The following is a 17,119-nucleotide window of genomic DNA, read 5'->3' as shown; positions in this document are numbered from 1 at the left end:
GAAATGGGGCAAGGTGATTGGCAGCATAATCCTGAAATGCTAGTAAATGAGTCAAATTAAGGACATCTTCATAATCGATTTTTGACATATTTTCTCTGCTCTTGTCTAATATTATCCAATACTGGACAAAGAGTGAGATAAGGGTAAAGTGAGTGCGATTATTTAAAACCAATATTTTCCATCGGAATCATATAACATGGGAGAACTCAGAGCCTGTGTTGGTAAGAAATGATTTCAGAAATTAAACATATTTAAATTTACAAGGAACGGATGCATTTGAAAAGTAACTGGCGTAACATCCTTTGCCCATTAGTGCAAAACAAACAGTTAGTTCAAAGGGATTTGACCATAGGATGGATATGCTACTATTTAAAGAAAGCCGTAAGGTCTTCTATTTTGCACAAAATAGGAAATTAAAAACATTATTAAAAACATTATTAAAACAAAATTAAAAATTAAAAAAAAAAAAATCTTAAAACTTTCAGAATATACTATGCCCAAAGGGACACGTTTCCGACATTTACATACACATTTCACATACACGTTTCGAAAGCATTTTTGGGTGAAGTATTTAAAAGTAACCTATATTTAGAACTTCGGATAGGCAGTCTCTCGCGCTGGATATAAAAAAGTTTTATTCCGCACAGTGTTGCCACTGCTCGCTTTGAAATCGGTGAATTTGTTAACCAAAAATTTGTTATTGTTTTACAAAATATGAAATACACAATAAAACAAATTCGAAATTCAAATTTCGTGCTTCCAGGTGTCTATATTCTGATGGAGGACTACATTATTCAAAATTTGATAGTTCTAGGTACCTTTGTTTTCTCACAATGCGAGAAACATCCACACATTCATCAAATTGTTCATTATTTAAATTCTTTAAGTATATTGCAGGATGATAATATTGTGTAGCAACAATTTGAAAAGTCTAAAGGATATTTTATTGTGAACCCACGCAAAACTCCATTTCAAGAATAATAGCCCTTCTGGGCTAACCCTTCTTTGGGTTAATCAAATTAAAAATTCAATCCTGTGTAATACTTAGAATTGTTTTGCATTTCTCTGAGAATTGATAAAAATGAAAACACTGTTTTAGTAAAGGAAAAAAGATATAACAAGAAAATATCAATCTGAAATAGCAATATACTAAAAATGTAGAGTATGATATATTTTTATTTATTTATTGTCTTTCTAAATGTTAATGCTTAAAAAAATATTTTTTTAATTGTGCGTCTTGGGTATAAAAGTTTTCGATAAATTTCTGCTTTTTTAGATGTCTGGAAAACAAGGACATAAAATGATCAACGCAAAACAAAATTCATCCATTTTGATTAAGTAAATGTCACTTTTTTTTTTCGCTGCTCTTTCATCTCGTTAGTGACATTATCTCTCCTTTAGAATTGACATATCCTCTGACGTGTGTTATTTTTTAAACGATCCATCTTGTTGAGATTACATTTGACATTAGTTTCAATTAAAAAAGAAAGAAAGAAACTCTAAGCCATAGACATTTGTAACAACAACAGCAAAAGATCATATTTTAATTGATTAAAGTACAAGAACTAAAAAATTTCATTAGTGTATCTGGCGGCTTTGAGCTACAAACATAGTGTTACGGATTTGGTGTTTAAATAGCTAATGTTAGTTGAATTATAAATTAAATTTTTATATTCCCCGTGCAGTGCAGCGAGGGACGAATATTAAAGGAAAGCTAAGGCGGAAAATTAAAAATGCAAGATCACCTGCATCTAACATTCAATAAATAAATATCTCTTTTTGATTTCGAGAATGTTCCAGAAAATTCCCTCGCGATTAATATTTTATAAAAAGGAGGAAAACCTCTCAATTCAGTGATTTTAGTTTGTTTGTTGTTGTTTTAAGAGCTTCTTTAGAAAACTGCTGTTGTTGACTGTAGTGAATTCAAAGATTAGCTTTCTGTAGCTGTTTTGAATTCAGTTCTCTTGAACGTTTGAGTAGTTAAAAGCTGTGAAATATTGTAATACTGCAGGAATATTTCAGGAAATGTAAGCATTTTTGTTGTGATAATAATAAATGTTGTTCATTTTCATCGGACTTATGCATTCATTTCGTAACTAACCCGTACGCACACAACAATATGTATTGTGGTTGGTATACTTTTGTCTTACATTAAGAGCTTTGTTTTCACACTGCAGTATTTCTTATTTAATTGTACACAAGTTAAAACATTTCAGTCTATAACTGAGACTTGTTCGAATAATCGGGAAGAGCTGCCTGATTGCGTCACACAAATGCATTATTCTCATCGATTAGTTAAGAATACCAGAATATTCTTCACGGTGAGATGCACTCGGAAACATTTGGAATAATCTGCATTTCGTAAAGCAGTTGTGCCATTTGACAGCCGTCTAAGATGAATGTCAAATTAGGATTAATGTCAAAGACTGTGGAATTAAGACTTGCACTGTGATGGGATATCATCTACCACATTAAAAGTGCATTTCAACGGCTAAGTTTTAAACTAAATTTCGTGAAAGTTACCTTGGATTTCCCTTTACTGTTCAATTAATTTTGAAACAGCTGGTTTAAACCTAGTCCTGAATAGATAGAAAACAATCTGTTAGTGAAAGTTAGACTTTCTTTGTAATATTGTGGAACAAAATTGTAATAAACTCAAGAAGCGTACACTTTAATGAATATATATATCTTGAGATTTGTTTTTCGATGGTTCCAGAAAAAATGCTTTTAAAATAGAAAGCTCTAGGCATTCTACTCAGTATCATGTCTGTGATAGCTACAGTGTAAGCCGTCAAGAAGGGTTGCTATTTAAAAATAATTTGGCCAATCGCATTCATGGTGCATCCTCGATTGCAAACTCCATACATAGTCAAGCCAAGTGTTTCAAAATTACACCAACAGGATCCGAAATATCAAATTTGCATTCTAGAAATTAACACATAGCAGCTCAGAAATCACTGACAAATATACATTTGAAGCTTTCTTTTCAAGAGTAAAAAAACAAAATATTGCTGTTGCTTTTGTTACTCATTTCGTGTCTCTAAATCAAAGCAAGCCCACGAAATTCGTCGTGGCAAGAAGTCAAGGCTGTCACTAGTCGTTGGCAACATCCTTGGCGCCGTACAGGTGACGGTAAGTCTTTTTGCACTCAATTTTAAAGAAAAAAACCCTCCAGGGGTTACGTGGTTCTTCGACCTCTCGTCCTCTACCACCAATCTCTCGAGAGGACTTTCGACTCGCCACATATTTTGAGTGCCTTCATACCGTACAGACATTTGCAAACATCCATTCCCGGGATTCGACCCCGGGTCTTTCAGGGTTGTAAGAATTATGTTCATTTTATTAACACATAACTTTTGAGTTAAATTACTTTTCCTATCGATTCTTAATTTCAACTTACCACTTCCGGCCAGAACGTAGTTTTAGAATCACGTCTGAATGCTAATCAGGAAGAGCGGTATTTAACCGCGAAGTTCTACGGTCTTAGTGAGAGCGATACCAGATATTCTGGCTTCACGCTTCCGCCTTTTTAGACTACGCTCTCGTAAGCTATTATTACGCTCAGCCGTACTTTAGGCCCTTGATAGCTTCGCAGTCAATTAGCGTAAAGGGGCCAACTCGGTTAGAATCTTGATAGCCGAAGCTATATCTCTTAACATTAGTTTAATTCTTGGTGTCTTAAGTTCCAGCCCAGGTGTAGGCTTTATTGTACAACTACAAGACGGAGTTTAGTTAAACTTTAGTTGGAATAATAAATGGTTATTTCATCCTTCTTACTTGTTGTTTTCTATCTCACGAACTCAAGCGATTATTCGCTTACTAAATCTTAAGTTTCTTCACTTTCAACTTTAACTTAGAAATACACAGTGGAGAATCCTACAGGGTCACCAACCATTATCCCGGTTGGGCAGCAAAAAAAAATATTATGCAACAAAATTTGAATAAAAACAATCAATACAGCAACATAAAAGTCTAAGAAAAATTCATCAAGGCACATGCACATACACACACACATACAAAATGAAATGTACTACAGTATTTTTCAGCTGCTTGCATTAGTCTTAGACTAGGTTGATAAAATAATATTCCATAACTTGAAAGGTTAAAGAGTAGTTTGCAAAGATTACGTAGAAAATATGTCCTTCACTTTCGAAATTCTGTTATTCGACCAAATCAAATTAAAATAGGTTTACGTTCTTTCGTTCCTACTCCTCTATTCAAATTCTTTCTTTTAAGTCAATTGTTAATCAGGAACTCAATCCTTTTACAGAAGAGCTGTAACTGGCAAACGTTAATTATCCATGCTATTGGCCAAACATTTAAAGGTGTTTTATCTCCTAGATGAAAAATATTAGTTTGGTCGAGCAATTATTAAGTACTAAAATATTGTACCATTCTTTCTATCGAACAATTACAAAATTGCAAATATTTTGCATGAGTTCAGTTCCATTTCACTTTGCAAATAACGAAGCTTATAATTTAATCCTTAAGATTCTTTAGCTGATATGATATCTGAAACAAGTAAGGCATGAGATAGTTTGTCTTAACTAGTCAAAAAGAAAAAGGAGCTTTAAAATTTTTGTTTGAAGCAACATACAGTGTCTCAAAAAAGTGATGGGACACTTGTGCTTTACAAAAGGAAACTCCAATAAAATAAATTTAAAAAACATGTAAAATTTTTGTGGGTGTGTTCCATATTTAAATTTAGTAACAATTATTACATAACATACATTTTCTCAAAATATTAAAATATTAATTTAATAAAAATACAATTGTTTAGAACGGAGCAGAAAATGGCTCACTTAAGTGATGGGACACTACGTACTATGCAACAAAAATCATCTGAAGTAAGCAATAAAAATATCTTTTGGGGTATTTATTTTTACTCAAAAGCAATTGCCAATAATTTATAAAATCGTCTGCAGTATTTCTCTCCAGTTTGTTTTGGAATTTTTGTGTTTTTTAGCTCTGTGCAGCCATGAATGCTAAACGAAAAGAAACTTTGCCTGGAATTCGAAAATTAGTCATTAATTTGCATATTGAACGTGGAAAATCTACTAGAGAAACTACTGAAACAGTTAACTTCAGTCATTCAACAGTTTTCAATATCATTAAACGATATAAAAAGAATCATATGATTCAGGATAAAAGAAGACCTGGCCGACCATCAAAGCTATCCAATGGAATAAAGCGAATTATCTTTCGAAATATTTAAAAAAAAATCCAAGAATGAGTGCTCCTAAAGTTGATGCTGATTTACAAGCATTATATGGAGTAATTGTTAATTCTGAGACTATTAGAAGAGTAATTCGATCTACTGGATATCACGGCAGAGCAGCCAGGAAAAAATTCATCGTAAGTGAAAAGAATAGGAAACTCAGACTGGCTTTCGCAAAATCCAACTTAAATAAGAATTCTGATTACTGGAATGAAGTTACTATGTTTACTGATAAGAGTAAATTTAATATATTTGGTTCTGACGGTAGAATCTTAGTGTGGAGAAAACCCAGGGAAGAATTTCGCAAACAGAACTTGGTGCCAACAGTATGGTATGCCAACAGTTATGGTATGGGGATGCATGTCGTCCGCTGGAGTTGGTAATCTTGTTTTTATTGACAGTATAATGGATCAGTACAAGTATATTGACATTTTAAATCAAAATTTGAAATCTTCAGCATGAAAATTGAACTTTCATAACAATTTTAAATTCTACCAGGACAATGACTCTAAGCGCAGTGCTTTGAACGTTAGACTCTGGCTGCTGTATAACTGTCCTGAAATAATAAAAACACCCCCACAATCTCCACAATTAAATCCCATAGAGAATATTTGGCAAGAATTGAAATCAAGAATTCGCAAACACACCATTTCTTCAAAACAACAATTAAAATCGGTTCTTCAAGAAGAATGGGGTAAAATCACTCCAGAAATCCCAAAAAAATTAGTTGAATCCATCCCAAGAAGATTAAATCATGTTTTAAAAGTAAAAGGAAATCCAACAAAATATTAAATCTTTTAAAAAGTAAAATTTTTGGATAAATATTTGATGGAAAAGTAAGTGTCCCATCACTTAAGTGAGCCATTTTCTGCTCCGTTCTAAACAATTGTATTTTTATTAAATTAATATTTTGAGAAAATGTATGTTGTGTAATAATTGTTACTAAATTTAAATATGAAACACACCCACAAAAAATTTTACATGTTTTTTAAATTTATTTTATTGCAGTTTCCTTTTGTAAAGCACAAATGTCCCATCACTTTTTTGAGACACTGTAAGTGTTTTGTTTGAAAAACAAAATTTGTAAATTATGCCCCAATGTAAGTGGGAAAACTACACTTTCTTGTTTTTGCCAGCAAAATAATTTTAAATATTCTTCAATTGTGAAATTAAATTTTCCGGTGGCTTTTAAGATTCATAAAATCTTTCTGTGTTAGTTCATGATCCGAATTTCAAACTTCAGCTTTTAAAGAATTTGCTAGGTGGTTGCTTCTTGTTCATTTTGCCATCAACAGATGGCTTAAAGAGTCTGTTTCCTTGAAAATTCTAAGTTTTTCTCACATGAAGCACGTGTTCCTCTTAATCTTATCTTTGTATTCTTAGGTAAAGAATTGTTTGGCCATCGAAACTCATGTACTTTTGCTTTTACTTGCCTTGCAGCTAATTTGTTGCTACATTTTATCATTTCGGTTAAAGTGAATATTTTCACCGAATGTTTAAATCATAACATTTTAAGTATATTTTGGCTAAATGCTCTATAGTTTTTCCTACACCTGTTTCAAATATTTGTTTATGGTTTAGAACCTTCATATTCGTATATTTTTAAAAACATATCAATAAACTATACTTTTTCTACAAACGGCAATGTACTGGTTTTAGCTTTGTTTTGCACTCAGTAATTTATGATATGTAAAATGATTGATGAGCTTTTATTGTAACTCCTGTTCTTAAATGTGCATCTTCGTAAATGTAGTTTTCCAAAGCGGCAAATTTAATATTTTACACAAATATACGCTAGAGAAATTTGAAAATGAATAAATAAGGGAATGAATCGCATTGGCAACGAAATCTAAATTCTGAAATTAACAGTAAAATAATAACGAACTGTAAAATAATAACACATCAGAAATCATCGACTGACAAAAATAACTATGAAAGTATTTCAAAGACATCATTATACAATTTTGGATACGCTCAAACAAAACAAAAAACTTCATGTTTATATCAAGCAACAAATTCGAGGCTAGACTTCAGAGAAACGTTTTACCCATGTAGAGTCATTAGATTATATTTTGAAGTAGGAGTAAGGAAAAATGAGCAATGCCCTCACCAGGACTCGAACCTGGACCTCTCGCATACGCGTCGAGTGTTCTACAGTTAGCTACCCTATGCGAAAATGAGAAAGGATGTACCTTATATACCTTCTTCAGTAGAACTCTTACATTACATCCACGACTGCCCATGCACTTCTTCAAAGCCTCCCTTCCTCAGCTCCAGAGATCACATAGCCTCAATGACTTTCTTCAGGATTACTGCGGACAGCGGAGTGTCAGAACCATCACAGGGTATGTCTATTCTAAGAGAAATATAATCATAGCCTCCATTCTTGTATATATGTAACTATCTTTAATCTCTAAACTAACTATCCCTTTTTACTAATTTTATACTATCATACTCAAAATATTGTAAGTTGGAACAGCCAACAAAAGTAATACACTAATGTTAAATCTGTTTATTAATAATAAGATTGAAAAGATAAACCAAAAAAGGTTGCTAACACAACGATCAGAATAACAAACTGACCTGCAGTGTTCCTTGAGAGGTGAAGCAGGCGGAATAATAATAAATAATTAATAAATACCTTATATACTTCCCTTTTTAAAGGGTGACTGGTTATTAGAGGACCCAGTTGCCAAATCCTAGTGGTGACGAATTATTTTCCACCACTTTTCTTTTTAATTCTGGAGCCAGTGTAGAGTCATTAGGTTATTTTGAAAACGGAGAAGTGAAAAAATGAGCAATGCCTTCGACGGGGCTCGAACCTGGACTTCTGCAAAACGCACCGGGGGCGCTACCGTTACACCTCGAAGGTATGCTAGAAGAAGGGAGAAAGTACAGCCAAAAGGAGAGGCTTGTCTAAGCTCTTCCTAGTATTATTAGAAATGCGTCTAATTCAAAATAATAAGCTGACCTTGAACATGCAATTTAATGTAACGGAGAATGGATACGTTTAATTTTTTTATAGTATTAAAGCGGAACCTTAATAGATGGTAAGACAGGGAAGGATATCGTATAAAATGTAATATCTTCATTCATTACGGATTATATTATACGAAAATTCAGATCACAAATTTTGAGATTCTTTCCAATCCTTGCATTTTATGAATCATCGGTAAGCACCAATAAATAGCACTTAACATTAAAAAAATTCCATTTCCGTAATACAAATGTATAAAGAATGATTTAAATTCTTAATCATACGTTCAAAGACCATATAAAAACTTTAAAATCCTAGCGGATACTATAGATAACCTTCCCAGATCTAAAACGATAAATTCGGAACTTTTTAATCCGCTTAGTTTTCCTTTGACTCAGTTCATTATTCATTAATTTTGAATACTTAGGTAAAGGTAAAAAGGTTGAAAAGCCAATTTTGGTAAAAAAATCATATTTTTATTTCATTGTTTTACCTGAAAGAACCTATTTTTTAGGTTACAAAGCAAATTTGCCTTGGTCTCTGAATTTCTAAGAAGAAAAAATACTGTAGATTTTAAAAAAGAAATTAAATTAGTAATTTAAAATACAGATAATGGCATTTTTAAACTGTCCAAAACTAACTTATGCATCAGTGTTTTGAAATCACATTTTCAGTAAATTTTAAGACAATGAATATGCTTCCAATTATATGCATGATTAAATATGAATACATTGGGAGCTTTCGCAGAATATGGAAAATTAATTGATAGCTTTATTGACAAGCGGCAAACCTTGTCAATAATATTGCAATCCACAACAATGTCAATAATCGACAACATAATTATAGGAAGATTCCCTTACCGTTCAAATATATGACAGGAGATATATGATTATTGCCCTGTCAGACCAGACAGCTGATCAAAGTGTTAAGAAAACTACAGTAACTGAAAAAACACAAACCTAAATCCATAAGACAATAAATACGTAAATAGATAGTAATATGACTTCATAGCACACTATTTTAACCATTAACATCTGAGTTTCATCAATAATAAGGAATTTTATAATTTACTAGTGAATGTAATATTGTGCTGTTAAAGACTTACATTGTTATGAGTTTTGTAGTTAGATATGTTATTAGTAGAATTATAATTAAAATTGTTACATTTTCCTGTGTAATGTTGCGCGAGACAAATGTTAAGAAAAAGCTATACCAGAAAAGTAAGAATACAGGGGTAAGTGCATTTATCATTGAATAAATGGGTATTTCGGTGTTTTGGTGAAATATCGCCAAGCTAACAACGGTTCTGGCGACCATTTGGCGACATTTTGATCCGGTACTGTATCACTGTAATATTTATTGAAATTAAATAAATGTAATTGACCACTACGGTTGTAACTGTAATTCCGTCCTCTTTTTGCTTTCCAGTAATTTCGAGAAGAAGACAGTACTAGAAATATCTCGTTACCGGTTGAAAACTATTTAAGGACAAAGAGAGAACATGTGCTCTCAGTTGTTATTTTTGCGAGTGCAAAGTTAGATCTGATTAGCTTTCTCTTTAGATACGCTTTGCATTTGCGTTATTTTTTACGTTTCTGAAATATTTCTTTTGATAAACATAAATGTTTATCAACCTATTCTCGGACTTGTAATAAGACTTGTAATAATAATCTCGGACTTGTAATGAATAAATAGAATATATGTCAACAGAACGAGACAATCTATCGTATTAAAAGCACAAATTAAAAACAAAAATTAAGGAAAATCAGACTTTTTTGAATTGTGTCTGTATAAATTCAAAAACATAAAAATAATCACATGAATTTATATGTCTACAAACATTCAGTCTACTATGAACTCGTACGCAAGCATTAATATACATTAATCATGAATTTTGTACATGAAAATAATTTACCATTTTAGATATTAGAAAAATCGAAAGAAATTTTTAATCCCTAAAACCTGTTATTAAAAATATTCGACTAATTAGTAACAGACGGTTTGCTGAAGCTTAAATTTCAGAATTAAAAGTAAATCCTTTGTCTAGAAAATAGTACACCATTTTCCGTTTCTTCAACATTGCTAAGCTTAATTAGCAAAATTCTAAGCCTTCATAGTTTTTTGTCTTTTCTTACAATACTGAGAGATTGAAGTGATGTAGAAAACCTATTCTATTAAAAAGCGAAGGAGAATGGCTATATATCTACAAGAAAGAAATTCAAATTCTGAGTTTGGAAACATGAAATTAGGTCACTTCCATGTAAAGAAAGTGCCTTTTATGTTAATGCTCTCTAATTAAACTAGACTCAACTTCGAAAATAATGAATTACCATAAATATTATGTAAATTTTACAGCCCACATATTCTGTATATATATAAGAAGAATATTTATATATTCAGCGCCCAGAAGACAGGTATGTGGATTAAAAAAGAGTTATGAAGTTTTTATTAATTAATTATAAAATTTAAAAAAACTCTTTCGATTTTTTTCTAGTTCACTATAAAATAAATTAATAATAACCCTTTAACTCCTGTCTTGATTCTAAAAAATAACAAAGCAATAATTTGTCTAGTAAAATTCCAATACTCTTCGCAATTCTGAAAAAGATCCATCATCTAATCTCTACTGGGCATTTATCGATGAAATCTTAATCCAAAATCTGGATATTAATCTGTCACGTGATCTGAAATGCAGTCTAGTATAAAAGGTAACTGCTGCGCAGTCTTAGTAACTTGTTTCCTTTATTAATTTAATTGATTAGTTTTTGTGCTGCTAATTGCTGTTTTATCATCTAGATGTCTGTGCAGAAGAAATTCTTATTATCTTAATCAAATGTAAATTATCGGATATAAAAATGCATACATATTTAAATATAAACAATAAAAGCATATAATAAATTAAACAGAATAGATGCGAATAGAACGAAACAATCTCTCGTATTAAAAGTACAAATTAGAAACAAAATCAAGGAAAATCTGTCTTTTCTGAATTATGTCTGTATGAATTCAAAAACAGAAAAATAATCAGATGAAAATATATGTCTACAAACATTAAAACTATATAGTAAATGAATGTCAGCTTGAAATGTTATATAATTATTAACTTAAGACACAATAACACGCCGAACAAATACTAATTCAGAAGTCAAACAACAAATATCAGCGTTATATTTTCAAATTTTCAGTGAAAATTTGAAAAATTTTAAAATATAACTCTAATTTTTGTTGTTTGACTTCTGAATTAGTACTTATTAACTTAATTTAAATAATGTAAGTATTTGTTTTCATAAGGAATATATTTAGTTTTGACATTTTCTTAAGCACTAAATAAACAATCATTACTGGTAGTTCAAATTATTTTCATAACTGAAAAATTTAAAATTGTTTCCCAGTGGGACAATTATACATGCCATAGATGAAATTACTATTTAAACATCACGAAACGTTACATCTTGCTAAATTGTTTGCTTTACAAGAAAACATCAATATCTTTGTAAAAATAAATGTAAAATTAATGCTGTAATTAAAAAAAATCAATTTTTTTGTTATATCATTTTTTCAACAGAAATCAATATTTATTTATGTAATTAACTCTTTATAAAACATTACTTCTTCTAAAGTCAAAATATTTTCGAATGTTTGTTCAATAAATTGCTGAATACTCCATCAGTTAATACAGAAATTGTTGAAATAGGATAATTTATTTAGTAGTTAATTATTTTCGTCAACTAGCCCAGTAGAACAGGAGATATAGAATTGTCACTTTTTTTGTGTGTGTTATGTGTATAAGCATCCGTAAATCGGTATTCAACCATATCTGCAATTTTATCACTAAAATGATACACTAAAATGAAAAGCTCAGAATTACACTTATAAGGGATGGGATACTGAGCGAAAATGACTACACCCAACTCGAGAGTCGAACACATGCTTATCAGCATAGCTTTCTTGACGAGAGCATTCTTCTCCTCACATGATCTATTTGTATTTATAACATAAAACTAATATGCTTGTATATACATGGTACTACTTTTCAGTATGATAAGACGCGATAGGAGATTCAAATTAAAGTACTAATTTAAAATTAAGCAAAGCCATACTGTAGCTTAATGCAAACTAAATGCTAGTTTATCTGTCCAACTTTCAGATATTGTAGACACTTTTTACCGTACATTATAATATTAAGTTTCTACTACAAAAGCAATTACAATTAATAAGGTAGAAGGAAGAATTTACGTAAGCTATATTAGTATAAAAATTGAGCTTCTGAAGAAAGAGCTTCTTACTTTTACTGAGGGGAAAATGACTTGTTTGCATCAAAATGAAATTTAAAAAGTGCGTATGCTTAACATTGCATGGTTTTCAGCAAAGAAGCAACTACTTCTAAAGAAAGGAATGCATTATACTTATAAATAATAACAGTGATGTTAGAAGCGGAAAATACTCTTTAATATAACGTTGCCACAACACATAAAAATGTTATGATTCTCTTGGTATCAGAGTACCTAAATTTAGAAAGAAATCTTTTCAAAATGAAAGTCAAAAGTTCTTTTACTGTTATGCGTGTTATAAATTTTGTTTATTGTCCCACCTTGAAAGCATAAAACTAGAAGCACTGTAGAGCTCAAAAAAGAAACATATTGTTAAATGGGTCACATATGTGCCTTCGTTCCAAATTCTATTCGCTGTGCTGTTTACAAAATTGTCAAACGGGAAAAGAAGTGCTATTACACTGATTCAGGATTTCTTTAGGATGCTCATTTTCCTAGCATACTTTCTCAGAGACATTTTCAGAAACCAAATACATCATCTGTCAAAATCTGGGGAAAAAAGAATATTTGGCGTTTTTCAATCTATTTCAAATGAAAATAAATCTAAAAATGTGAAAAACACATTTCTGACACCAGATTGTATTGGGAAAATTTATCTTCAGCATTCTTAATTTTGTTTGTTCCCCCCTCCCAGTTATATTTCGATGCCACATGTGCCTTTATTACCCCATCCATATAAAAAGATTTCAAAATAACAAACAAATACGAACCACAAACTTTTAGCTCTATTTGTCAATCATATACTTGCTGAAATTAATTTTATTATTCAGAGCAGTCTGTAATATATCAGAACTTAGCTAATTTTTGAGGAAAATAGTTAATTCTTTTGAGCTGTTAAAAGCGTTTAAAAGGAGATATTAGTTTATTTTCTATTAAATTGAAAACGAAAATCTCGGAATTTTGAAGAGTTTTTATGTCACCGTTTCAGTGAAATGAACATCTGACCCGTAGACAAAAATAATAAAACAAGAAGGCAGATTTTTCGGTGCATAAAACTGAAAGTTTACTTTTAGTGCCAGTTGGCAAAAAGACATTGAAGGTGCAGAAACTCACTTGATTCACTATTCTACTGAGTTTTAAATGTGAACAAATGGCGGTTTTATAGGCTTATCTCCCTACTTAAGCTTTTAAATTGTTGATAATTCTACAACTGTTGCATGCAGATAAACTAAAGGCATAGAAACCTAAACCAGAACAAAAAAACCCATAATTCTCTCACTTTTAAATTTAAAAAATACATTATTTATCAGTATATAAGATTTAAAAATCTAATCTCTGCGAGCCACATAACAGAATGGGAATATTCAAAATAAAAGTAATTAAATGTAAATTAAAAAGCCCCTGACTTGCACTAAAGTTGAAAAGTAATAAACCAATAATTCATATTAATTTATAATAAGAAATCTTTCCATATACCATCTCCAAGGAAAACAAACTTAATTTAAAACCGTGAATAAAAAAAAGTTTTAGTAAAAATTTTAATTAGCATTTTAAATAGTATTTTCGATATCTTCTTGCTTAAAACATAAAACTCTGTTAAGAATTTTTTTTTAATCGCAAAAATACCAAAACCAAAAGTAGACATTTTAAGTATTGAAAAGTAGCTATTTTAATTGATCGCAGATTAATCGATTTATGAAGGGAATAAATCAATCTACCATCAATTAACAACAACTAAATTAAGAAAGAGTGTTTCATCTTACTAAATCTAATTAAAATTCTGACTAAATTTTTTTTCTTTCATGGTTTTAAATTGAATTTTTGTTCCTTGAAGATGGTATATGAAAAGGTTTCTTATTATAAATTATTATTAATTATATACACTCATGTCCATAAATTAAGGATAATGCAAAATCAAGCAAAGGAAGAGTTAGAAGCAAAACAAATTTGACTTATTTGTAAAGCTTATTTATTAAGCAAAAGGTAAAGAGCAAAAAAAGATACTATATGTGTGATATTCTTAAAAAAATTAGCGATTTTTTCTCCCTGGAACAAATTACAAAAAAAAACCTATTTACAAAAGACCAATATTACATGGTTGGTATGATTGTTAATACATTGTATGTCTCCCAGACGATGCAATACAGTCCGTACAACGCCTAGGCATGCTGAGTAACAAATTATCGATCTGATCTTGGGGGATATTACACCACTCAAAAAGCAATGCTCTCCGAAGTTCCGGTAGACATGTAGGAGGAGGTTGACGGGCTGCACTCGTCGACCAAGCATGTCCCACACGTGCTCTACTGGATTCAAGTCCGGTGAGAATGCTGGCCAGTCCATACGGGTGATATCCTCCGATTGAAGGCATTCGCTTATGAGGTTTGCACGTTGAGGACGGGCGTTGTCATCCATAAACACAAATTGTGCGCCCATGGCGCCCCGAAACAAACGTACATGTTGTTCCAGAATTACGTCCCGACAGATTTGGCTTATCGTGGTTCCAATTTGAACATTCAGGTCAGTTCTGGGACCCATAATAATTCCACTCCAAACGAGCACTCCTTAACCACCGTAACGGTGTTAAGGAGATGTTTCTTGAGATAAGGAGATGTTCAAAGATGTTTTCTTGGTGGTAACGGGTACCTGGAGCTCTCCATATGAAAGTCCGGCGAGAATCAGACTGCAAGCTAAACCTGGACTCGTCGGAAAACATCACACCAACCCACTGTTGCGGTGTCCACAATGCATGCTCTCTACTCCAGGCTAACCGCAGGCGACAGTGAGTTGCAGTAAGTGAAACCCATCTGACAGGTCTACGAGCATATAGACCAATCTGCCCTAAGCGTCTGTACACGGTCTACCTTGATATTGTCGTACCGTGGCCGAAGAAAGCTGACGAGACAGGTCTGAGGCTGTGCTCCGCCTGTTTCTTTTGGTAGTAACTACCAAATACCGGTCCTCATTCGGCGTTGTAACTCTGGGCGACCTGTGCTGTAACGTCTTCTCACATTACCATCCTCTTGGAATCGTTGCCAAAGCCTAGAGATGACACTCTGGGCAATTCCAAGTTCGTCTGATATTTCCAGTTGGGTACGCCCCCATTCCAGACGGCCGATAATTCTACCACGTAAAAAATCATCCAAATGCGTCCTTTATGTCATAATTATTCGATTGTTGCACTGAAATGCTCATAAAGCGCCTGCGAACAATTTTACTTCTTTGCCTGTATTCCTTATATATCACTCTCTTACACTCTCGTCATTGTGACGTACCATCGGTGTCATCTGGTTACTTCCTGAAATTTGCATATGATTCTTGAAGATGTGTGTAGTTATTTTACAGGTGATATATTTATTTTAGAGTTCGATTTTCGTGTGACTCCGAATTATACTTAATTTATGGATATGAGTGTATATATAGAAAGAGAGATTTACTTATATACGATTAGTGCAGCCGATTGCAACAAAAATGGGAGGTGCATAATTACATGTTATAGCAGTCTCATATACAAAATTTCAACGTTCTATGGCTGATCATTCTTGAGTCATGCGAGAAAGTACGTACATATGTATGTATATCGCATACGTACGTACGGACGTCAAAGAAACCTCTTCTGAATCCATTTTACAATCTGGTTTGACAGAAAACTGTACTTTATTCTGTCCTTACGTACAGATGTCACACAAAAACGTCATTAAAATGATTTCGAGAGCGTTTGAAATGGATTACAATACTTCCTTCACTTCTTACAAGGAGGTACAAAGAAAGGCGTTTCAAGTTTTTTCTCCAAACCTTAGTATTTTTAGTAAAGCTCGTTACGACATGAGGCTAATGAGACACTTGCTTCAAGTCAATATATAAAATGGCAGTCAAATTATTAAAAAATTTAATTGGGTAACAAAATAAATTTTGATTGGGTAATAAAATAAATTTTGCAAACTTTTTAGAAAATTAATAAAGTCACATTATTACGAGCTGTTATAAATATTTAAGAAACTGCAATAATTTTAAGACGTGATTTTCTGTTTGATTGTATATATGTACTTGTACAAGATTTTCTAAAACATTCTTTTTGAACATTATGGGTAGTAAAGAGCAGTATATGAGTTAGTATGAAATGAATTAGCAATATTATTTCATCTTTGCACGTGTTTTAAACAAGATTGCTTTTAAAGTTCTTATATAATCATTTAAATGTTGATTGAAATATTCTAGAGCTACAGATGCAGAATCAGTTGCTAATATCAACCTCATTATCGTCTATTCAAAATATTTTTAATGCTTTAACTTCACAGTGTTTATGGCTCCGTAAAACTGACGAGGTTGGAATTCCCATCTCAAAACTTAAGAAGGGCAGGGGAAATTTTTCATTTGCAACGGCTCAGAGTGTGTTCAGAGTTTTATCTTTGAACTCAGTCTACTCAAAATAACGGTTTTAAGCTTTTATAAATTTGTTAATGTTATTGAAGCTAACCCCCTGGGTTGCAACTGGCTGGATCCTATATCCTGACAAAGTACTCTGGGGAAAAGCATTTTGAGCTTGGCGGTTCCAGAACCCTGAGGGAAGACCGTTTATATGGTCGGACCAAGGGGGGAAAGGCAATAGGCCACCGTGCTCTTGGTATCGGTAGAGGGCGTAGCTTGCCTCTT

The sequence above is a fragment of the Stegodyphus dumicola genome, chromosome 9 (assembly GCF_044657685.1).
Source record: "Stegodyphus dumicola isolate Sdum_Otavi_A_Nest chromosome 9, ASM4465768v1".
Taxonomy (NCBI): Eukaryota; Metazoa; Arthropoda; class Arachnida; order Araneae; family Eresidae; genus Stegodyphus; species Stegodyphus dumicola.
This window is presented reverse-complemented; position numbering follows the sequence as displayed.